Source organism: Aptenodytes patagonicus, chromosome 3 (assembly GCF_965638725.1).
Source record: "Aptenodytes patagonicus chromosome 3, bAptPat1.pri.cur, whole genome shotgun sequence".
Lineage (NCBI taxonomy): Eukaryota > Metazoa > Chordata > Aves > Sphenisciformes > Spheniscidae > Aptenodytes > Aptenodytes patagonicus.
In genome coordinates this window covers 120,920,707-120,943,614 of record NC_134951.1, presented here as the reverse complement: position 1 = coordinate 120,943,614, position 22,908 = coordinate 120,920,707, and the positions used below count along the sequence as shown (strand labels likewise).

Sequence of the window (22,908 nt, the reverse complement as noted above, 5' to 3'; positions counted from 1 at the left end):
GCTTGCAGGAAATTTTGGAAATTAGGATGCCTAGAGGGGTCTCCAGTTGCTGGATGCAGTGCGATTTCACGGAGAGATGGTTCCTCCGCCCGACATTGATGTGGCGCCGGTGGACCCCACGGAGAGCCCCGAATCCATGAGAATTTATCATCTTCCTTGAAAAGGAGCCTATCTCATGGCATTGGCTCGGCAGAGAGACCTGCCTGTGTCAGCCTGGCATCTTCTTCTTTAACATTGAGCAAATAGACCCAGATAGAAAGAATTCACCAGTGGGTTACTCCACTTCTTTCTGTCGGATTGACATGAGCAATTTCCACAACGCTCCATAATGAAAAATTTCTTTTGGATGGTGGTTGAAACCGGTAAGATTTGGCCAGACCACCCTCACCCTTTTATCAGTGGCATTGTAAGTCACTGAAATTGGTGTCTGATAAGGAGATCTCCATTAACTGCGCTCCTGGAAATATACATCAAATTGTATCTGAGTTTGCAAAACCTTCCAAGGAGCAATGAAGGAATACAAAGCAGATGGAGAAGAGAAGTGACTGAAATAAAGCAGGTCAGGATGCTCAAAAAATATAGCAGTGTTGCAAAAAAAAAGGAAAAATGACTGGAGTCTCATTTTAATTAGTATAAAAAGTCCTCCCCATATTTATGCAAGCATTTTATACTGTCTTAGATAGGGGTTCTTTGCAAGAAGTGCTTTACCATAGCTTGCTGATAGCGGGCTGATAGCAGGAGCTCAGCAAATGAAGGCACCAGCTCCTCTAATGCCCCAGCCCTGAAATTAGACAGCAGTGGTTTAAAAAGACCAGGCAGGAGCAGCAGCCTTATTTACAGCAGGGTTATCTCCAGTGGTGTGGGGTAGTGGTGACAGGGGTGGGAAATTTGGGCTAGAAATCCCCTCTAGCATCCCTCAGACTTTTGCCTTTAGTCACCTTTGAGAGCAACATTTAAAACTGCGGAGAAGGGGTCACCGGCTGGTGGCACTGAACCAGCCTGCCCATCTTGCCGAACTTACTCCATCACCTCTTCTTCCTCCTCTGACCCTTACTATGGGGTGAGGAGAAGCGAGGTGGGGGAGCGAATGGCACGGCAGGACTTCAGAAATCCCCCCAACATCCAAGTCAGGCAGAGACACAGACCTCGGACGCCCATTTATTCCGGGAAGAGGCATTTCGCCGGTGCCGACTGGGCAGCCAAGAGAGTGAGAATTGGAATATGCTTTGCAACGCCCAGGCGAGGCGGCTTGTAAGGATGTGTGGCTCATTTCCCCCCTCTTTCTCCCCGAGACAGACTGCGGCAGACAGCGTGTAACCCCCCTTGCACCTCCCCGGCCTCCCTCTCCCAGCTCCGTCCGTGCCAAGCCCAGCTGCTCAGCTCTGGGTGCTGCTGCAGCTCCCGCTCCCGCTGGCACGGCTGCTGCTGAACAGAGCCGGGGAGGGCCATAATGACGCACCCTATTGGTATTAGAAGACTTCACTGGCTATTTATAGGCCCCCACCGACCGCAGAAAGCTCTCGGCCTCTCTTTTTCTCCCCCCCTCCCTCCGTCGCACTCACTGGCTTTAGCTCAGCGCAGGAGGGGGAGCAAAAGAAATGCTGTAAATAAACTGGTGGGTCCAAGCGTGACATTCCCAAGCATGGCAAGGTTTCTGCCCCTCTGCTATCGAAATCACCCAGCAGATTCACTCTGAACAAATTATTTCCAGCACACCAGCTTTTCGCTCTGGTGTTCTTTCCTCCCAGCTTTTCAGCTTGGATTTCTCTCTCTTTTTGCTTTTTTTTTTCCTTTTCCCTCTCTGTCTTTGTGCAGTTTCACTTTCCAGTTCCTGGCATTGGCTTGGCTATTCCTCAGCAGGGCTGGATACAGCCCAGAGAGGGGGAGATCTCTCTATTGAGCTTGGCAAATTTCCCCAGTTCCTGCCAAGTGCTTCCCCATGTGTCTCTCCCCAATACCCAGGCTGAGCCCAGACCTTTATTTTGGCCCACGACATCTTCTGATGCTCTCCTGACCGCAGGGGCAGGCTACAGCTCCCACGCTCACCCTCTGAAGGACAGACCCACCAGTCCAGCACCCTTGTCACCCACGTGTCTCTCCAGCCCCTGCCCTGTTCCCGTGCCGGTGGGTGAGTCGATGAGGACCAAGCTGAGCCACAAATGGAAATGGTACCCTCGCATCGATCCTGGGCGTTCCTTCAGTGTGGATAACCACAGCAATAAGTTTTGAATCGCTGTTGCAGGAGCACAGTCTGCCCCAGCTTGGGGCAAAGGTGGCATTTGGAAATGTGAGTAAAAAATTCAGTACACCTGGATGTGGGCAGCGAGGTAAAAACAATGAATAGTGTCCACAGCAAAGGCGTTGATGGAGAAGTAAAGCCATTTATAATCACTTCAGTGAAGTGAAAAATAGAGGTCACTGGAGGTGCACATCCATTCTTTTTTTAACAAAACAATGCTGATTTTCACAATATTTATTGTCAGAAGCATTTCTAACAGAAACACTCCTGCCTGCATGCAAGCCCTCAGGTTTACAACAGAGGTAAGAGAGGACAACTGTGGGAATTAAATCTGTAGCAAGACATTTTCCTTCTGCTTTCTCGTTGAATTAACCATTTCCCTACCTGAGAGACTCCGTTCCTTGCAGCTCCATCAGCACAGCAGAGATAAAGCAATCAAGGGGTGGGGGTGCCTTCTCAGGAGAGATGAGTCTTATCCTTAAGTAAATCACTTTACCTCTCTGCTTTTTTATGGCACCCTGCTCCATGCTTATCTATTCGGACTTGCAGACTCCAGGGCTGTCTCCCGCTGCTGGGGAGGGATGTACGGCACCAAGCCCAGCCACATCCCCCGAGGGGGTTGAGGCTTGCACCGATGCGGCAAACATGTAACGGGGCCTGGGTCTTTCTGCTTGGAGAGGAACCGCATACCCAACTGCAAACATCTAGTCCCAAAGCTAATGTATTATGGGTTTTTTTATTATTAGTTTTATTTTTAGAAAATAGCTTATTGAAAAAGATGCAGATAATTCAAGAGCTATATTTGAACTTGGGGATGGTGCCTAACACTTGGCCTCAAAACAAGAGCATGTCACCTTCTCTTCACAGGCTCATCCCTTTACAACTTTCTGATCATGTTTTTAAACCTTAGTGTGCACGAGGCTCTTGCTAAAGACGTTTTTCTGGGAGCTGTGTCATGACCTGGACATATGGGCTATGCGGGACTGGGTCTGAAAATTGGGTAAGAGAAAGAAAATTCTTATTACCACTATGCAGCTCCTTTAGAGGTCTCACAAAATTGCGTTTGCTGTCCCTGCTAAGGTGAGCAGGCTGCCACTGGTTAAAAACAAGTTGATGGAAAGGGGATGGGAAGTGTCCTGGCACAGGGAAAGCACTCCTTCTCATCTGACCATGCTGGAGGGTGCACAGTGTGATACTGAAAAGCCATGTAACCCATCGTCCTCCCTCCTCATACCACTCCTCTGCAGAGCTGAAAGCCTACAGACCTTTTTTCAGAGGTGGATCAGCATGTACGGATTCCCCTCGGCATGCCGAACGCTGTGCCGCAACTGACAGCCAGGACACTTGGTTTTTGCGTCCTTCTCAACCTAGAGATGCCTCAGCCCTGCCTTGAGACCTGCATGGTCACCCTGGAAATGTGGGATAAGCCAGTAAAATTTCAGGATGCCTCTGCAGGGCTGTTTTAAAAATGGATCGGAACCGACAGCCTACACAGCAAAATTTTGTTTTATTCTCCAGTTCTTGGTTCTTCAGTTTTGGATAGACACATTCATAAACCATAAAAGCAAATTATCCCTCCACTGACACGGATCCAGCCTTGACCTTTCTGCAGCATAATTAAAATGTAAAAGCGCTTTGCCAGATTGCCGTATGACTAAAATTGTTCCTTTCATTTATAACCCACTTTCCGCCAGCACCAATGTGTAAGGAATTGGTGGTCATGGCTCACAATAAATGTCTGGTGGTTCTCTTATGATAAAATCCTGATTTTGAGGAACTTGCAACTCGAGCTGGACAAATACCTCATAAGGTATAATTTACTCTTGAATTCAGCGTGCTTGTCCACATGCAGCTTAGTTCTCTCGAACTTTTGTGTTTGAAATTTTCTCACCAGGTATTTCCTACAGCTAAATCTTGTTCTCGTGGACCACACGAAAGCATCCCTGCTACGAGTACTTGACACTTGGCGTTTGACAGAGGAAGTGTGCTTGGTTCATTGCTACTATTTATTGCATTTTTGTCGGGGTCCCAGTTCTGCCACTCCACTCCTAAGCAGGAAAAACCCTATGGCCTCTGCCCTGAACGGGCTGCAGTCAGATGGCAACTGGCGATACTGAGGTGCTGCAGGTAATCTTAATGCTTCTAGCACGCTTGGCTGGGGAAGTTTGCAAACAAATACCCGTTAGGCCTTTAAAAGGCCCATGTAAAAGTTCTGCTAGTTTCTATGATAAATGTAGGGGAAAAAAAAATAAAAGAACATGTTTAAACTGTGGTTCGGACTTTGGACTTAAGAGTGAAGTGTTCAGTATTGTATTTTAATATAATAAATGTCACGTGGTTTCTGGTAATGGAATAATACAAGCAACTCGGCGCATTATACATTCATGTATTAGATCAGAAATGTTTGTAAACCAGGCAATAAAGCCGTTTGTTTGAGCAGAAGTACTTACAAGATATTAGTGAAGTAGTCTGAGTTTTAAAATTACGTGAAAAGTTGGTGTTTGACAGTGCTGTGTGGGGACACAGTGACACCGGACAGCCGAAAGCATTAACCAAAAGAAGCAGCACGGTGTGAGGTGTAGGAGCAGCTTACAAACACGCGTGTAAACAGCATGCCTTAGGGATAAAAAACATTGCAGATTTTTTTTCCCTTTAGGTAAAGGAGGGTCTGTTTTCTTGCAACAAGAGCTCTGGATCTCCTCTCTTGGTCATTTGCAAAGCGACGGGGTCGGGAACATGATGCTAAACTGCTGGAGCACGCACATTAGCCTGCTTATGTGATGGTAGTAATAACATTAAACTTAAATCTCAGTCTTCTAAACTGCACAATTATACTGTATGTCCTGTAATAAACCCGATAATTTTCATATAACTATTTAGAAAGATGAACCTCATTTAAGTAAAGTAACTGTATTACACTGGTATACCTTTGTTCCCAGTTATTCCTAACAATCACCAACAGAGAAAGAATAAAAAGTATCTGAAGATCTATGTGAAAGTTTTAAAATGGCAATTGACTCTATCTCAGCACACAGTATTGTTATTTCTTTGCTAAATTCAGATGGTCTCCAAGAATCTATAAGCTCGTTGCAGCTGGACAGTGTTTATAGACATATGGCAGAGGATGGTTTTCAAAGGAATTTAAATATTGCAAGGAGCGGTTTTATATTCCAGGGCCCCAAGTTTGCTTTGTGATAGCGGTTTACTTTCTCTGTTGCTCAAGAAAGGAGCCCTCTGTTCAGAGGGAAACGCAGAAGGTGTGAAGCGAACAAATAAAATGTTACATTTTCCATCCCTGGCACAGCAGAGGAATAGGAAGCAGCACGGCAGAAAAAGAGACGAGACTGGATCAACAGGAGAGAGACATGACCTGAACAAATCAGATGTACAATACTGGTTTGCGTTCCCTGAGTTGACAAACATAAATTAACACCCGGTAAGATGACTCTGTATTTGAGATAAAATTTTGTTTTCCATGAATACCCTCTAAAATGGGCTTAAAATTCTTTCCATAAATATTTCTAGCCACTAATCTAATTGACTGGAATGTTTTCAAAAAGCAAACACAGCTGAAGGAAATTCACTCCTTTTGTTCACATATAAGTGAATATTTGCAGGTTTTTAAGGGTATTCCCTGAGGTCAATAACTAACTAAACAACCTTATTTTGTAAACAGCTATCGTGCAGTAAAAAAGCCAGGCTCTGAGGTCTTTCTGTGAAACTGTCTACCAAATCATCTCAATTACGCTCAAAAGAACAAATATTTTTAGTAAGCGTTCCCTTGAACACCATAGACACCTTCTGACGCTCCTTGGAAGACGTAGCTGAAAGTGAAGTTTATGTCACCAGGACACCTGCATGGGGATCAAAGATTTCTGACTGCTTGAGAAGTGCATGGATGCAAGCGGGGAAGGATCAGGCCCCTCTTGCCGGACCCTGATTTGATGGGCTTCGAAAGCTCAAATTCACGGGCTTCAGGGGAATTACTCCCCACTTACAAGGGTGGGAGAGCTGCATCAAGCTCCTGGGACCTACCCCAGCTACAGGCACACTACGCATCTCGAGCAGACCCAGTTGCCTGAGCTCCTTTTACTTCGGGTTTTGTGGTTTGTTTCTTTCTCTCTAATGACTTCTGTAGCAGCAGCTGTGGAAACCTTCAGGTAAAGCCAGAGCCAAACCCAAGACGCGCGACCTTCCTCCAGAGTTCTGCACCACACACAAATTACAGAGGGCGAGCTACTGAATTTCCAAGCCAGGGACAACAACTATCCCTGCTGAGCTGATCCTTGTCTAAGCGGCACTAAGCAGTTTTGAAGCGGTTTGGTAGAAACGCTGTAATTTCTAAACCCAGTCTAACTCAGGAGTAGCTTGGCTCAGTTCAGCTGAAGCAAACACACTCCTAAACAACTGACCCTGAACAACCAAACTTACAAAAACCAAAATAAACCACCTCAAACAGAAATCACCTTTGGCAGCGGGCTGTGTTTTCAAACTTTTCTCTGTAACTGTGAAATTGAGATTTTAAAAGTAAAAGCCGAGACCTTCATATAATTGCTTCCTCGCCAGCCCTGGCCCTGAAGAAAAACTGCTGCATATTGGGAAAGCTGCAGCATCGCGATGATGAAATATTACCTCGGTTGCTGTCTCTGGGAGCGCGTGTGCGAAGCCCCCGCAGTAGGTTGTAGCAGCAGAGCGGGATGATTGCTTATAGACTTTCACCCTCCAGAAGCAATCGTGCCCAAATTCATGAGCTCAATTTCTGTCTCAGTTCCGTTAGGATATTGCTGTTAAAGAAGGTACAACCACAAAAAGACAATCTACCCTGAAGTTCCCACCCCTTTCAGTTCTGTGTGGTGTGTATTTATCTCTCTGTCACTGAATGGTAAATACGCTGTTCTTCATTTTATTTGCCAAATTTCACCAAATCTGATGCAAACCCCTCTTTCGTGCGGCATTCAGAAGTCGCTAAGCATGAATTGGCCCATGAGCATTGCTGAAGGTTGCAGAACCTTGCAAGTATTTTAACCTCTTACTATGGCAGAGGAAAAAAAAAAAAGATGTCAGATCTTAAATTCTCTGCTTTTGCTATCAATTCAAATATGGGGATCACCTATAAAAATCTTTTGTTATTCCCAATGATTAGCTGAAATTAATCCCTTACGCCAAGGTAACATCTTGGGTTTCAATGGAAACAGGTCTGTGCCAAACAAAATGCGTGTTCATATTCATGAATTTTAATGCAAACAGACAATCACTCGGAAGCAGAGCAAAATGCAGTATGCGTCAAGTAAAATGCAATAAAAGAACAATAGGGTAGATTCAGTTTATTCTAATCCAAGAGCAGTTAAAGCAAGAGCATTTACAATAACAGAGCCCAGCAGATTCCAACAGGAAAGGAAATATTAGTCAACAAATACTCAGTGTTTTCTGAGCACGCCAGTCGGGGTGGGGAAGCCTTCGGGTGATTTCAAAGCAGACTGAAGAAACAGGGAAGATGGGGTAGTTATTAAACAACGTTATTTTCCCAATATTATCTTAGAATTGAAAGATTTATGGCTTTATGCAGCTGATGAGCAGAGCAGTGCCACTGCCCAAGGAATTCTGCATGTAAGAAACTCCCTGGACCCTCAGCATGATGAAGGTGTTGGGAGAAAGCCCAAAGGCATTAAGCCAGGTATGTTTCACAGTGTTTGGGGGTAAAATTGTAACATAAAATATTCTAGCTAATTTCTTAAAATTCACTGTGTGCCAGTGCTAGATGCTCAGGAAGGCACAAGACCCCACTTCCGCTCTTTCTTTGATGAAAGAAAAACCCCCACTCAAACCCTACCAAATCTGTATGCCACCACTTCTTTTATTTTTTTTCCTTTTTTCTTCTTTTCCTGACATGATGGCCTTACTGGTCTTGTTTTCCTTCCCCTTTCATATTAGAGCAATTTGAGTACCGCCCGTCCTGGATTTCTTGCAAGACACTATGAACTATAGGACAGCTGGCAGGATGATGCCTTAGATGCCAAGAGACAACTCCGAAGGCCATTTTTTTTGGTGTGTGATTCAACATTCCTGCTTCAAATGAGGAACTGTGAAATCTTCACTCCAGCTCCCTGGATCTCGATAAAAGCAAGCAGGAAGAAACTGTAATTAGTCGCACTATTTCTAAAGTGAAAAACAAGAACAAATTATTGCAGGTTATAGTTTTTCAGCTCTTCAATTACTGTGGATGCCAAAATAAGAAAAAAAAAAAAAATCTGGATTTATAGCACTCTGTCCAGGGAACAAGTTTTTAAAGGAAACAAAACTGTGTATTTTTGCAGCCTGGGAAAACACCAGCATAGTCCCTTATTCTGATAGCGTTATCTCATTATCTTACAGAAGTCCATCAGCTATTATATGCTTTCACTGCAAAAAACAGGTCTTAGTTTAAGAGTTTGTACGTAGAGATGAAGAGGTGAAACACAATTTGAGTATCTCATTTCCTTCACTGGGATTAAATTTTTGGTAAGGCTCCAGTATTTGTTGGAAACTCCTAGCGGGCATTACTTCCTCGCTCTACCCAAAATAAATTCCTCCAATATTAATCATTTGTGAGTACTGCGTTGCTTTTTTACACCACAGATACTGCTCCTATCTGTCAATTCCCCCCCAGCAGCGCAAGAGGAATTGCGCTTTGTAACGCAGCTGTCAATGCTATTCCTTTTATCTTTTCATTCATCTGGTCAAATTTTAACATCACGCCAGAACCCGAGATGCGCTTTGTTCTCTAAAAATCTGACAGAATTAAAAAAAAAAAAAAAGGAAAAGGTGGGGGGAGGAGATGGAAATATTCAGACCTTGAGCCGTGACACCTGTCAAACACAAGCAAACCCCAACTTGCCACTTCCAAACACCGGGGTCCTTTGGGACTGAGGGAAGCCGAGGCTTTCACAGCCGAGCTGGCTGCAGTCAGCCCCCCTCCCTCAGGCTTTTTATCTCCCACCCGGCGCCCGGCCAGCCCTTCCCCGCCCGGTGCTAGCGGGGCCGCCCCGGCTTCCCCTGGAGCAGGCCCCAGCTCCGGTCTCCTTCCTCCCGCGGGAAACGACCTTGGCTGCGTCGCGCTGCCTCGGGGCGAGCCCCTCTCCGCCCCGGACATCTCTCGGCCGCCGGCCCCGCTCCGCAGGCAGCCCCGGGGCGAGCCCTTCCCCTCCCCGGGGTCTCAGAGGCGCCGACCCCGCCTCGCTCGCTGAGGTAACCCCCGCCTCGGCCAGCTCGGTGCTCCCCCCCCCTCGCTGAGGTAATCCCGCTTCAGCCGGCTCGGTGGCCCCCCCCCCTCGCTGAGGTAACCCCCGCCTCGGCCGGCTCGGTGCCCCCCCCCTCGCTGAGGTAATCCCCGCCTCGGCCGGCCCGATGCCCGCCCCTGCCGCTCGCTGAGGTAAGCACCTCCCACGCCCTCACACCGGTGCCGGCTCGACGCCCCCGCCCGCCACCCTCAGGGCCGGCTGGATGCCCGCGCCCCTCCCCCGGGCCGAGCCGAGCCGAGCCGGGCCGAGCCGCTGCGTCCAGTCACGCTCCCTCCCTCCCTCCCCCGCCCTCCGCTCTGTGCATGACCATCTCTCGGGGAGGGGGCGAGAGAAGGCGCTTCTCCCCCCTCCCTCCCCTTCCCCCGCACCCTTTTGATTGGACCGGGCCGGGCCGCCCATCAACCCCATCCTCAATACTGGTTGGTCGCGGCGGCAGGCCAGGGCGCAACTCCCGCCCCGCGGGGGTCCCTCCAGCCCTCCCCAACACTTCGCGGCAGTGTCCTCAGAAGACTCATTGGGCCGAAGGGGCCGCTCCAGCGCTGGCGGCAGATCCGCGCGCCCATTGGCCGGCCGCCGCGCCAATCCGCCGGGCCGCGGCGCCCCGTAGGCTGGCGGGGCTCCCGGGGGGCGGGGCGGCCTCCCCCCCTCTCCCCGGTCCCGCCCTGTGACTAACTCCCGTGTGTGAGTCACGGCGCGGCCCGTCAGCGCCGTTAAATGCCGTGTGCGGGCGGGCGGTGCTGCCTGGGCTGCCCCGGCCCCCTGCGCGCGGGCGGCCGCCTCCCCCGCCTCCTCCCCCGATACATGGCTGGCGGGCCGTACTTGTCACGGTGTCACATCCTCCCCGCCGGCTGCGGCCCCAACTTCCCCCCCAGCTCGGCTGCCGCCGCCGCCCGGGGCCACCGCAGCGGCATGGGATAGAGCACAGCCGCCTCAGCGCCTGGCCGCCGCCTCCGTCGCGCAGCCCGGCGCCTCGCCGCACGCTCAATTTAAATTAATTTCTCCCTCCGGTTTAAATTCCTCACCCGTGCGTCCCCCCCTACTGCCTCTTCGCGTCCCCTCTTTCCGTTGACCCCCCGCCCCAGTTTGGCCGCCCCCCGCTCCCCTCAGCGCCTCCCTCAACGGTCCTCAACGGCCCTCGCCGCGGAGCCCCCCGGAGCGGGTGAGTGCCGGGCACGGCCTTTCCGGGCTCGCTCCTTTCTGCCTGCCGGGGCGGGTGTGTGTGTGTGTTGGGGGGGGGTGGCGGGCCGGGGCAGCCCCCGGTTGCTCGGGGAGGCGGCGGGGCGGGCGGGGGGAGCGCGGCGGCGGCGGCGGGCCGGGTGCCTCCGCTGGCTGCCAACTGTTTGAAAGTTGGGGGCATTCGCCTCACAGCGCAGCCTGGCACCGGCCGGGGAGATACTTTCCCCCTCGGACTGGAAAAGAAGGGGGAAAAAAATTTAAAAAATATAAAAACCCAGCGTTGTTGCCAACTACAAATGCGTGTCATGCTGCCGATGACACATTTGATTGTAATTTTTATTTTATTTTTTTCCCCCTGGTTGAGACCGCGGTTGAGGCGGTGGTGAAGGTTGACGTGAGGGGCAGGGGGCTCCCGAAAGCCGCCCGGGTCGAGCGGTGGGCCAGACCCCTCCGGACCGCGCTCCAGCCACCGTCCTTCTTGGAAAACTGGGGAAACCCACCTTTTTTATTTCCAGGTGCACCATCCTTCTATCCACCCTGTCGTGCCTGGATGTTTCAGTATTACCCGAGCTTGACTTGGCGTGGCAGGAAAATGCATGTATCGTAGGGTGAAGTCGTGGTCCGCAGTGGGGAGTTTTGGTAGCTTGGATTGATATTGGGAGCACTTAATGTAAAGTGGTTATGTCTCTATTTCATTGCTATTGATTTTTATTTTTTTTCCTCCTTAATGTATTTTTAGAAATGTGAATGTGGTGTACGTTCTCGTGTGCCGTACGTTCAGAGTAGCTAAAATAAAACAGATACATGGAAAACCCCACAGCAAGTACAGCAGCGTTTCCATACACAGGGCATCTGAAGCCTTAGTACTTTGCTGGGTTTTGTTATTAATATTAATTGCTCGATCTTTGTAATTCATATCATAGGGAAACTAATTGCTGAATTGAAGGTCTACCAAACCTCACAGTGCTCCAAAATAAATTTTCTGACATCTGAAAAATAAATCTACTGAACTGTTGTTAAGAGGAAAGGCCAGCATCATTCTGAGAATCCTCCACATGAAGTTTCTTTTTCTTAAGGCAAGCACTCTTGTAAATAAGTAGCAAAGTGTGGCTTTAGTCAGTGACTACTTAAGTGTAGTCTTAAGTACGCTTAAGATCAGTAAATTTCTAGAGGAAATGAAGTCTTTAACAAATCTTATCTTGCTTCTATCTATAAAGAGAGGGAGGGAAACAAAAAAAAAATCAGCCCTGAGATTGATACCAAAGAGAAAATCAGTCCTTATTCCCAGGAGTGACTTGCTCAACGTAACCCAAAAACTTCCTAAATGTCTGTTATTTTGCCTGTATGGAGGGTCCTTGAACTGCAGTCTCTTAAATCAATACAAAGTGGGCCTGCTTCTCCTCTGGTGCTAGTTTAGCACCAGTGTAACTTCATTAACTTTAATGGAGCGGATTTGCATTAATGTGAAAAGTAATCAAGAAGCCCACGTTTTCAGAAAGGCCCCTATAGTAGTGACGTGACAACCTCTGATTCCTTCTCTCATCAGACCCAATTACGCCACCCTTACTCACACTGAGTGGTACTTTACTGCGCAAGTACTCCCTGTGATGCTTGTATGACTACTTGTGTACTACAGTACCAATCTGGGTGAGGTAGAGTGGCGCTTATTTTTTCGTAACTATTTTTTTCCCCGTCCCTTGAAATAAGAATATATTGGATCACTATTTTTCTTGGGTTGTGAAGAAACCTTCTGAGGATTAAATGTAAAGCTGCTCTGTTAAGTGACTGTACCAAAAAACCCCTGTTTAAGACTTCTGTGCTACCAGTGAAACAGGCAGGTAAGTTTTCTGTGTGTTTAGCTTTCCCCTGTTGCTATGGAAAGTAGGAAAAAGATTGTTGAAAAATTCATTATCTTGTCCTGAAATTCCTCTATGCTTGAGGGAATCCATACTTACATGTGCTGTTCGAGTTGGGGTTGTTTGTTTGGATTTTTTCTTCCCTCCCTTCTCCAGACCCCCCCCCCCCCCCCCCAAACATTCACATTGCATTGTTTAAATGTTTGCTATTGAAATCACTGGCAGCAGGATCAGGCCCTCAGTTGTTTTTCTTTAAAGCAGTTGATAATGGCTTGGATGTGATGTTGTAGAAAGATAATACTATCTGGTGTGTCCACAGCTCAGATCCACTGTCTTATTACAATCTCAGAAGAAAGCTCCATACTAAGCAGCCTGTAAAGAAAATATGTCTAACAAAGCAGAACTGTCTTCTGCCTTTATGTTCTTATTTATAAATCTCGTGAAAGTTTGCTTGATACTTTTTCAGAACAAGACACAATTCTCTCATGTTTGTTTCATGTTTTCACTTCCTGGTATGACTGTGTTCATTGCTAAGCTTTTGTGTCACTGATTGAGATGTTATTGTAATTAACATTAATTATGCAAACTAGATTGTTTTTAGAGGCTTTCCAACTCTGTATTGATACTGTCAACTTGTTTGTTTGTTGAACAAAAATCCACACATTTCACCATTCTCAGAGAAAGTAGATTAACCAGTTCAAAATTAATATATGCATGGGAAACGATAGCAAAATTAAGCTATTTTAGCTCAAATGGCACATTGAATCTTGATGGAGATGGTGAATACAGTATGGTTGGATCTGAAATATCAAGGCAGGGTAAACAGGGGGAGCAAGAAAGGGGACTAGGTACAGCCATTCGGGGAGGGTGTTTACACTGCAGAGTTCCACCACATTCTTTCCAGATAGACAGTACTAGATTAATTGGGCCGAATTCTGCAGTCCCTAATTGAGCAAAACTCTCACTGAAGTATACTGGAGCTGTCTGCTTGGTTGTAGACTGCTGAATTTGTTCGGGAAATGGAGAAAAATGGCAGAGTTTACTTCATTAATTAGTTAGGACATTTTGGATTTTAGACTCAGAGAAGATATCTTCCTTTAATTTGGTTTAGAAGGTGTTCCAGTTTTTTTTTTAAAGAAAAACTTATTAAAAATATATTTGAAATATACATTCACTTATAAAGTATTCCCTATAACAATGGTAACACTTTACAATTTTTTTATAATGTTAATTATAGTGACATTCACAAAAGTCTCTATGTCTGATTCTGAATCACCCCCTTGAAACACTTCTGAGCTGAGAAGGACTTTAGAATATCTCCCTAGAAATCATAACTGTTGCAGTATTTATATGTTGTATTGTTGTGTACTCTCAGGAATAAAAAAAGTAGGGGTGGGGAGAAGAGTTTAAATGAGAATTTGTTGTCGCTATATCAAATCTGAAAATATATTCAGACTGGCAGATTATTCCCTGTCTTAAAAATTAAGTCTCTCTAATTTCCCATTTAAATAAGAAAAATTTGGTTTGCAGTTTGCTTTGGGTAATGAAAGAGAGGTTTTTTGTTTCTACTTTCGGTGCAGTGGTCCTCTGGAAAAGTTAGAAACAGCGCCCTGGGGCTCAGCAAAGTGGAGGGTGTATAATTATATGGGAAGGCTCCATAGCATCGGTGAATTAGCATTAGCAGCTGATTGAGTTTGTTAAGCTGTAGAGATGGTATTATGGAAATCAATAAAATGCTGATTTCTTTTTCTTATTGCAGATTCCGTGTTAAAAGGAGAAGATGCTATTTGTTTGTCTGCCTTTCATGTAGGCTTGCCAAACCATTAGTTGATTTGGAAAGGCAGGTTTTTTCAGTTCAGACAATAAGTAGTCAGCTTTTTTTTTTTTAACTCTTTTAAATCTTTATTTATTAGATTGTCTTCCAGAAATCACACTAACATCCTGGCCTGCAAGTGACTTCAAGTGTGTCTGTTTGTCAGCAGAGGCAAGAGTGAAGGTTACTTACTTTTCTTATGACATGCTGGTGTGGCATTGTTTGTTGTAGCGCAAATGCTCCTGACATTCCTGTTTCTGCTTTAAATTAAATTATCTCAAGTGTTTGGAGGGTTCTGATGAGATACACTGAAATCCACAGTAAAAATAAAAGAGAAATAGTGACCTTAACTGTTTTCAGAGATGTGAGTCAGGAGGGCTGATATTAATCACTGTAGGATTCGTAATATGCATTGGCCTTTATTTCTTTGTCTCAAAGCTTCACCCGCCTTTATACCAGAAAGACGAGTAACCAGATCATTCATCGCATTAAACACTTACAGAGAAATGACTGATCGACGGCCTTATGTTGAACACTGTGTAACATGTATGATGCATTAGGTTCTGATGATCTATATAAAACATTTTAATTGGGAGGAACAGTAAATGGGAATGGCTGTCTTCTAATCCAAGGACTTAGTGTTTTTTTTCTTCTTCCTGACTGAAATTAAACTTAAGTTCATAATCAAATTATTTTGTTTTAAAATATCTGTATGCTAAGACCCTTGATAAAATACTCTGAAACATTTTATTCACACTAAGATATACTAAGGGCTTTGGGGGAGCCTGGGAAACCTGGCTCCCTTAGTGGTGGATAGCATAACTGATGGTAATCCGGTGGACTTTAAGGATCTAGGAAGGTCCAACTCAGCAGCTTCTTCAGGGACGCTGCAGCGAGCATCTGTGTTGTGACATGTGAGCAGCGTATGTACAGAGTTCAGATATCGTGAGGCGTGCAGAGCATGTTCTTGTATGAATAGAAACAGTTCAAAATGCCAGATTTATGATGCAGGCAACAGTAAAGGTCAGCAACTTGGAAAATTAATAATATGGTTCGTGTTGACATTTCAGAGGGAATTCTGATGGGGGCGTGGTTCCAGCGAATGTAAACTTGCCGGTCCGGCTGCACAGATAAAATAGGCAGTCTTTCTCTTATCTCTTCGGTAACCCAAACCTTTTTACTGAGAAACTGGCAACTTTATGTTTATATTCTCCCTATGCTTTATTGTTTCTGCTGATCTCTAATTAAATAGAGCCAGTGAAGGCCAGCATGGTGCTTTTAGTGCTCAACTACAGCTTAGAAATGACACTGATTTCTAATGATTATGAGTGGGTGAAGTCACAGGAAGGGCGGGGGAGTTGGAGTAACGTAGTATGCAAGTAAATTCCTGATTCTGTAAAATATTTGCCTGTAGTTGTAGTGATCCACAGTACTTCATATCTCTGGCATTGCCACAGGTGTCCAGTTAAGGACAGTTTAAGAACACAGAAGTGAAAAAAAACAGGGATGAAGAGATCTCAGCTAAACCTGAACAAAACCTTTTTAGCTACTACCATGTGAAATAGGGAGGAAGGTCTCAAGAAATAGCGAGCATAAAGTCTTTCATAACTGCAAAATTACAGTAGTGATGGTGACTCTGAAAAAGTAGCTTCTAGATAGAGAAGGAATTGTAGTCACTTTGCTGTCTTTTCATAAGCTGTTACTAATGTGGTTAAAGCATTAGTTCTGAGAACAAGTGCGTTGAGGGCTTGGATTCTTGCTCTTTAAAATTTAAAAGTCTATATTCGTATATTTGCTGTGGGGCAAAATAAAATACTGCTTGTTTGATTATCCAAATTCAACATTCTCATTAAAAAAAAAAAAGCACCCTGTTATTTGTTGAAATGAAGTCAGATATTCCTGTGGATGCCTTTTTCACTTTTGGTTATCTTTTTTTGGTTTCCTTTCTTCTAAGTGTCTTTTCATCAGCTGCTTTCCTTCTTTGTCCTACTGAATTCCTTTTCTGTTGTTGTTTTTCATTCCCTCCACTTCTTTCCAGCCAATTTTTTTTTTCCCATTTGTTGTTGCTCTTTCTAGTCTTAATCAACTACCAGTGTTGCTGCTTGCTTATAGAATCACATTAACAGCTCTGAATAACACTGCTCTATGCAGGGTACAAATAAACAGCAACTGATCCTTCCTTAAAAAGCTTACAGTGGGAATGTGAAATCTGGGGGACTGGCATCCAGCTCCTGTTTTTTGTGGCCCACACTTCTTGGTTTTGGTATGGAGAGCGGTTGTGCTGCTGTCATGCAGTGCTAAAGCACATGTTGAGGTATGGGATGCCAGTAATATTTAGTGTCCTCTGCTCTTGGCAAGGAAAAGGTTCACCACTGCTGACCCGTAGTCCAAAAGGAAAACGTGAAGGGAGAGCCTGTTGGAGGTGTGATGTGAGTTGGTGCAGTCATCCAGAAGGAGTCAGGACCACAGCCAGGAATAATACCCAGGTGTCATCAGCTTCAGACACGTGCCCTGTGCTGTAGCAAAGCAGGTTTTTTGCTGCTTCTATGCTTTGTGGAGCTCAGTTCTATTTATTTTTTTTGGTTCTTCTGCTTCTATTTATTTGGCTGTCTTCTCTGTTTTAGTCTTTTCTCATCTTTAATGTGTCATGGCTACTACTGACCTCTCAGACTGCATCTCAGGGATGTTATTAAGACTTAGTGGGTTTTCCCTCATCCCGTGCTGGAATATCTGGCCGTTGCCAAAGAAATTGAGGTCAGAATCAGGGCCTCTTGAGTACCATGTACCAAAAAGTATGTATGTATGTGTTGAAGGTATCAAAATACTCTTTAAAAAAAACAAATAAATGAACAAGATTTCTGAAGTTAAAAAAGCTAATATTTGGTTTGTGATGCAATGTGAGAACTAAGGTGTAAAATGAGATAGGTTTTCTGTGGTGATATAATGGTAAAAGGAGCAGCCTTTTTAAAAGAACCTTTAAACTATTAAATCTTTTTAATCCTTTGCTGAACCGGCTAATTTGAAGGTTATGGAAGGTAAGCAGCCCTCCTTCCTGTGAGAGGGAACATATCAGAGAGTAAAGTTTCTGAACAGAGATGAAGTCTCTAGGCCTGGTGGTGGTGATGGTCGTTGCCTGATATCAAGTGAAAGAGGTAGCAGTGAGTTATGCAATGGGAAAATGCCCAGGAATAGGGCATCCTTCCAGCATTCAGCCAATGCAAGGAGGCTGTTTTAACTGCCCTTTGATTTGGAATCTTTTTAATTTATCCCCTGTTTTCAGACATTTCAGTGCAAATTCTAGGGAAAGTTTCTGTCTTTTCAGATTGGCAGATTTTTGTGGCATTCCTACCTTGGAAAGTCCAGAAGGGGTGTGGGTGTGGTGGAATATCTCAGGTATAGTCTTCTACTCTCCCCCCTGCCATGTTCAAAATGAGATAGTATTCCCTTGTTCAGAATAAAATCTGTGATAATCCACTTCCTTTGCTGTGCTAATCCATTGCCCAAATGTCCTGGTAGCATAATTTGATTGTGGTGCTTGGACAGCTATCATATCACTCCTATAAAACAGCAGTGTTTGAAATGTTGTAATCCAAGAAATCTGGAGTTAAAGTGCTTATAGCAGTGACTAATTGTATGCTAGCGAGTATTACTGTATCTTCCCGATTTATGTCCCTCATTGGCCAAGACAGACTTGCAGATGAGTTCTTAACATATTATTTAACAAGATGGTACTGCTCTGTGTTTAAATTGCTTGTTGTTGTGTATTTTTTTTCTCCCTCCCCGGTACGGGGTTCAGACCTCCTTATTAGTTTTACGGGAAAGCCACAGATCCAGATTCCTTCTGGAGCTGTTGCAGCATGAGTGAACAAACTGCATAGGGCTTCTTTCAAGAGCTATAGAAGTAGCTGTGCTCCTTACCCAAGAAAAGCTAAGAATCCTTGTTATCTCCAGGGCTTTTCTGTGGTTTTTGTTCTATTTTTTTTTTCTTTTTCCTTTCCCTTTCTTCCCCACTTGAACCTTGATTCTGAAGGAGCTGGAGCAATTACCCAGCCTATCTTACATCTTTCCATTCAGAAGAGGGTGGGGTGGGAAAGAAGGTCTGCACTGGACTGCAGGTGTTCTCTCTAGCCCCTTCACCACCTCCAAGTCACACTTCTTCAACCTGAAAAACTGCAGAGGAAAAATTCCTGCTTGAACGCTTTTTCCTGGCTTTAATGAGAGATTAAGGAAAAATCCTTCTTTTACAAAGAGAGGAAGTAGCGTAGGTGAATGCATCTAGCACCCTTTAGGAAAGGGTCACCACCATGGGGGTGCTGCTAAAAAAGGTTGCCAAATCCTTCCAGACTCTGCACCAGGCTGTTGTGAAAGGCTCCTATGAAATGAAGAAGCTATATAGCCAGTGTGTGCATGTGTATTTCTGAAGGTTATGCTGGATTTCTGCCATACCACAAAACTGATTAGAATAATTTATAATAAAAAGTGGGGCATGGATTTCAGAAATGGATAATATGATGGGGGAAGGAGGGAAGTGTGTGGCAGGGAAGGCAAATCTAAAGGCTTTCCTGGTCAGTGGATGTACTCTAAAGTATAAATTTTCTACTACTGTCTGTAGGAAGAAGCTACCGCCCTCGCTTTTGTTGTCAGAGATGACTGCTATGTGCTTGGCTTAATATACATATTGCATGCTTATGCATTGCTGTTTGTTTATTTACTTGCAGTAGGACTCAGGATATTCCAGGTACTTTCCAGGTGCTTATGGATAATCTCTGCTCCAAGGACTTCACAAAACAGAGAGGCCAGAGGAAAGTAAATAGGTAGGAATTTACAGGTTAGTACTGAGAAACAGAATGAGATTCACAGGATGCAGGGCCCTTGAGAGGAGTGCGAGTGTGTGATAAAGGTGCTGTGCAGGTGAGGTGGGGAGGAGGATATGTGCAGTGGCCTCCATGAAAGAAACGGGCACCATGCAGACAAGCGCTCTGACTGCCGAGCCTTCTGTCTATTCTGCATTTATCAACCACCTAGGCCTAGTAAATGTGTGCATTTTGGTCCCTGGTGTGTCTGGAAAGAAAAGAGATCCTTTGCTTTCCTTCTGCATTACAAGTCAGTCCTTGGTCAGTTTAGAGCTCCCGACACCTGATCTGTCTCTTGGACGCTTTCCCCTGTATTTGTCATTGCGTGATGTGACGGCTGTGTAAGTGGAGTTATTCTGTCACGTTCTGTGCAGAGAAATGCTGTGAAAATGAGAAAGGGGAATGAGGCACGTGAGGTGTGTGCGTGCAACATGAGGCTTGACAAGGCCAGTGAGAAGTAGCACTGGGGTTTTGCACACTCATTCCTTGGGGCACAAAGTGTCATCGTCTTCAATTCAATTTTTGCTGCGACTAAGGCCCCTGAGCATGTCTGTAACACAAAACAGAAAACAAAGAAAATGTTTTCTTTTCAGCCGTCATTCTAGCATTGCTTATGTGCGTATGAATCATTCTTCCTCCATCTGGAAGGATGAGATGCAGAGGTCTTTTCTAAGGAGGTATCTAACATACATCCTCATAGCAGCCAGCAATTGGCATGACAAAAGGGTTACAGCTAGTGGCTGGCACTTTTCCCATCCATCCTGCCACTGGAAACATAATGCTTTTGCAATGTGCTTGTTCTTCAGGCACAAGCGTGCAGAGCCAGTCCTCAGGACATGCAAACAGAGCAGTTGCATGTTGTTCACTTTTGTTTGTGGTGCTTCCTCAATGGCCCAAGAACTGGGAAGTGGGACTAACAGCGATGAACTGGTTTTCTTTATTAGGGTGTGACACGAAGTGGATGGGAACAGTGGGGTACTCATGGAACATCCCCAGGTGTGGGAAGATGAGAGCAAGGCATCTAGCACTGCCAGTCTAACATCAAGTGTGGGAGAAGACCTTGTTTTGCTTCTAACCTTGTATGCTTTGCACAGGACAAGGCAAAATTTAGTAGTATTGAGTGCACAAGGAAAAAAGTCTGATTTTAAAAAATGTCATACGTTGTTCATGTAAACTGACTACCTTGTATATATGCTGTCCTTCACTTGATTTGCAAGAAGACCAAGGCCTTGACTCAATTAACTTAGTCTCAAGTGTTCCTGTGATGTCAAGAAAGAATTTTATTGCCCATCTTTTTGTAGAGGGGTGTTTAACATGGTGTCAGAATGGGCAGTAGAAAGAAGGGCCCCTTAATCTCAGTACTCTGCTTTAACAAATTCACTGTTATCTTTCTCTATTGCTGAGCATGACTGGAAATGTCCTCATCTTGCAGCAGTGACCAGCTCAATATGCAGTTCAAACCTAAATGTAGAAGCTGGATGTTCTTCTGCTGAAGCTCCTTGAGGCACTCTTGAAACTCACCAAACGCATGCCCATGGGGTTGGACATGTCTCTGCTGCTTCTTTCTTTTGAAGGATGGTTGGAGATGAGGTAGAGGAGAGTCTAGGATATGCTGCCTGCCCCCAGGGCCTTTGGTGCATTTAATGAGCTGGTGTTTGGACCAGTTGTTCTCAGAGCTGGGACCAGTGGCTCTTTCTCCCTGGGGAGTGCCTGTGCAAACAGGAAGAGCCTCTCTGCTCCCCATTCCTGCTTTGCATTTTTACCAGTGTCTGTTCTGCAAGGCAGGCTCACTTCTGCTGCACGAGTTGAGAGTCATCTCTCCATCTTGCACAGGATAGTCTGGAGGTTTAGGGCACTGCTCCTACCAGACCTCAGCCATCTTGGGTTGGGGTGGGAATGGCAGGGAGGAAATCATCAGTGCACCTCACCTGAGAGAGCTAAGTCCTGCTGTGCTGCATGGAGGATACGGACTTGTGGCTGCTGTTGCTAGTGCCTTGTATACGAAGTGAGGAACTCTGGCTTTTTGAAGGACAAGTTCCTGTCTTAGTGCATGGATGGAGGAACCTCCTTTCTGCTTCTTTGTGATGGGTGGGTTTAAGATGCAGCCCTGTTCTTAACATCTCTTATTAGCTGACTCTAGATAGCGACATGCTGAGCTCAGGAGTGTGAAGTACTGGCCTGTTCACTAGTGTACTTTGGGTTTGGGGGAGAAGGAGATGGCCGATGGGGTCTGTAGGCTTTCTGCAGCAGAGTTCCTGTTCTGAGGTGAGAATAGCTGTGTCCCTTTTCTTTGGAGCTGTTGTGACTGCAGGCAGGGACTGTGAAACCCTCCTGCGCTCCTGAAGCTGAATGCTGCATGAGAGAGACTGTATCTGTCCGCTCCCTCCCAAAGTGCTTTCAGGAGGACGTTCTGGAGCTGGGATGTGAAACAGCATCATAGAAAGCCACTCTGCTCTGGAGAGTGAAATACTCTTGCATATTGAAGGCTCGGTGCTGGACTTTTTATCTGGGGAGAGCTTTTTACTATGTCTCAAGCTTCTGCTTTTATCTTTCCTCTGATACATAATAGCCTGGGGAAGACCCTTCAGGTAGGGATGCTTTGTCACTTTCTTTAGCTTCATTATTGCTGTTTATACTGTAGTGTAATAAACATGATTAGCATTTCTGGCTTATTTCAGGGTGTGTGCCTGCGTGTGAAAAAGGTTTGGATACATTAACTCTGCCATCTTTCTTACCTGTGCCTGAGATTATCTGCTTACGATCTTTCCTGATACATAACAGCATATGAAAGGAAATAACATTCCCCATGCTCTTGGAAACATTTAATTAGCTTGACTTCAGTAAGCAGTACAGTGGTAATAGGGATGAGGGGCGATACGTACAGTGTCTTGCTTTGAAAACTGGCTTCTGGATCCTGCAGGGCATGGTCAGCAGGCAGAGGTTGTTCACATTGCACACTTCACCTGCACTGTCCAGTTGCAACATGCTCCATGTATATAAATTCAGCTCTGCTTTTCTTTGTGTGACAGGTCAGAGTTCAAGTCTGGGGACCCCCAAGGCAGAATAATTGTGTTGCTGTGCGTGTTTGTATGTGTACACTCAGCAGGTGTATTTTCTTCTGTAATGTGTTCAGTATCTTCCAGCCCGAGTCAGCTGTGAGTATTTCCACTTGCTGAGAGGCTGAAGACCAGGTTCTCATGGCCTAAATTCCACCTAAGGCTCTGTGCTTGAAGGCCAGAAGTCAGCTGGAATGAAATAAAAGATAAAGGAACTTAGGTGCAATTTAGGGCATGTGAATCTGGCTCCTCTCCTCCTGCGATACCAGTGTACCATAAGCATCTAATGTAGGAAGCTACTAGTGAACAGGTGAGGCCAATGACTGTATTTTCACTTTCCAAAGTGTTTCTAGACATACCGAGCTGGACTTCCCACCTCTAACCCAGGTCCAATTTGAATTCTCAAGCCAATGCCATCAGTGTTAGGCAGAACGAAGAATCTGATGCAAGCAGTGCTGCTTATTCCTGGAAAGGTCCCGATATCTCACAGCATTTACCTCCTGGAGGGTAACTGGAGGGGTGGGGGAGAGGCCTGGAGCTATGCTGGTGCATGTGCTGTTTTCTGGCTGGGGGGTTTTTTGTTGTTGTTTTTGTGGGTTCTTTTGGTTTTCCCTCTTATAAAGTCTGAAAGCTTGCAT

At 45.5% G+C, this 22,908-nt stretch overlaps 1 protein-coding gene and 1 long non-coding RNA gene across 3 annotated transcripts in view; one reads left to right on the top strand and one right to left on the bottom strand.

Moving 5' to 3' along the window:
• Nucleotides 1-7,548: 7,548 nt before the first annotated feature.
• Nucleotides 7,549-9,170, bottom strand: LOC143159114 (uncharacterized). The gene is made up of 2 exons (XR_012995112.1): nt 9,070-9,170; nt 7,549-8,349 (listed from the first exon to the last, which is right to left on the bottom strand). It is a non-coding gene; the product is annotated as an uncharacterized LOC143159114 (long non-coding RNA).
• A 1,382-nt stretch (nt 9,171-10,552) lies between these two features.
• The window catches only part of SERTAD2 (SERTA domain containing 2), an 81,122-nt gene continuing 68,766 nt past the window's right edge, over nt 10,553-22,908 (top strand). Inside the window, exon 1 of one of the 2 annotated variants that reach the window (XM_076335011.1) lies at nt 10,553-10,675. The gene's annotated coding sequence lies outside the window, so the exon portion shown is untranslated. The remainder of the gene's footprint in view (nt 10,676-22,908) is intronic. The other variant, XM_076335007.1, reaches the window with a different exon arrangement.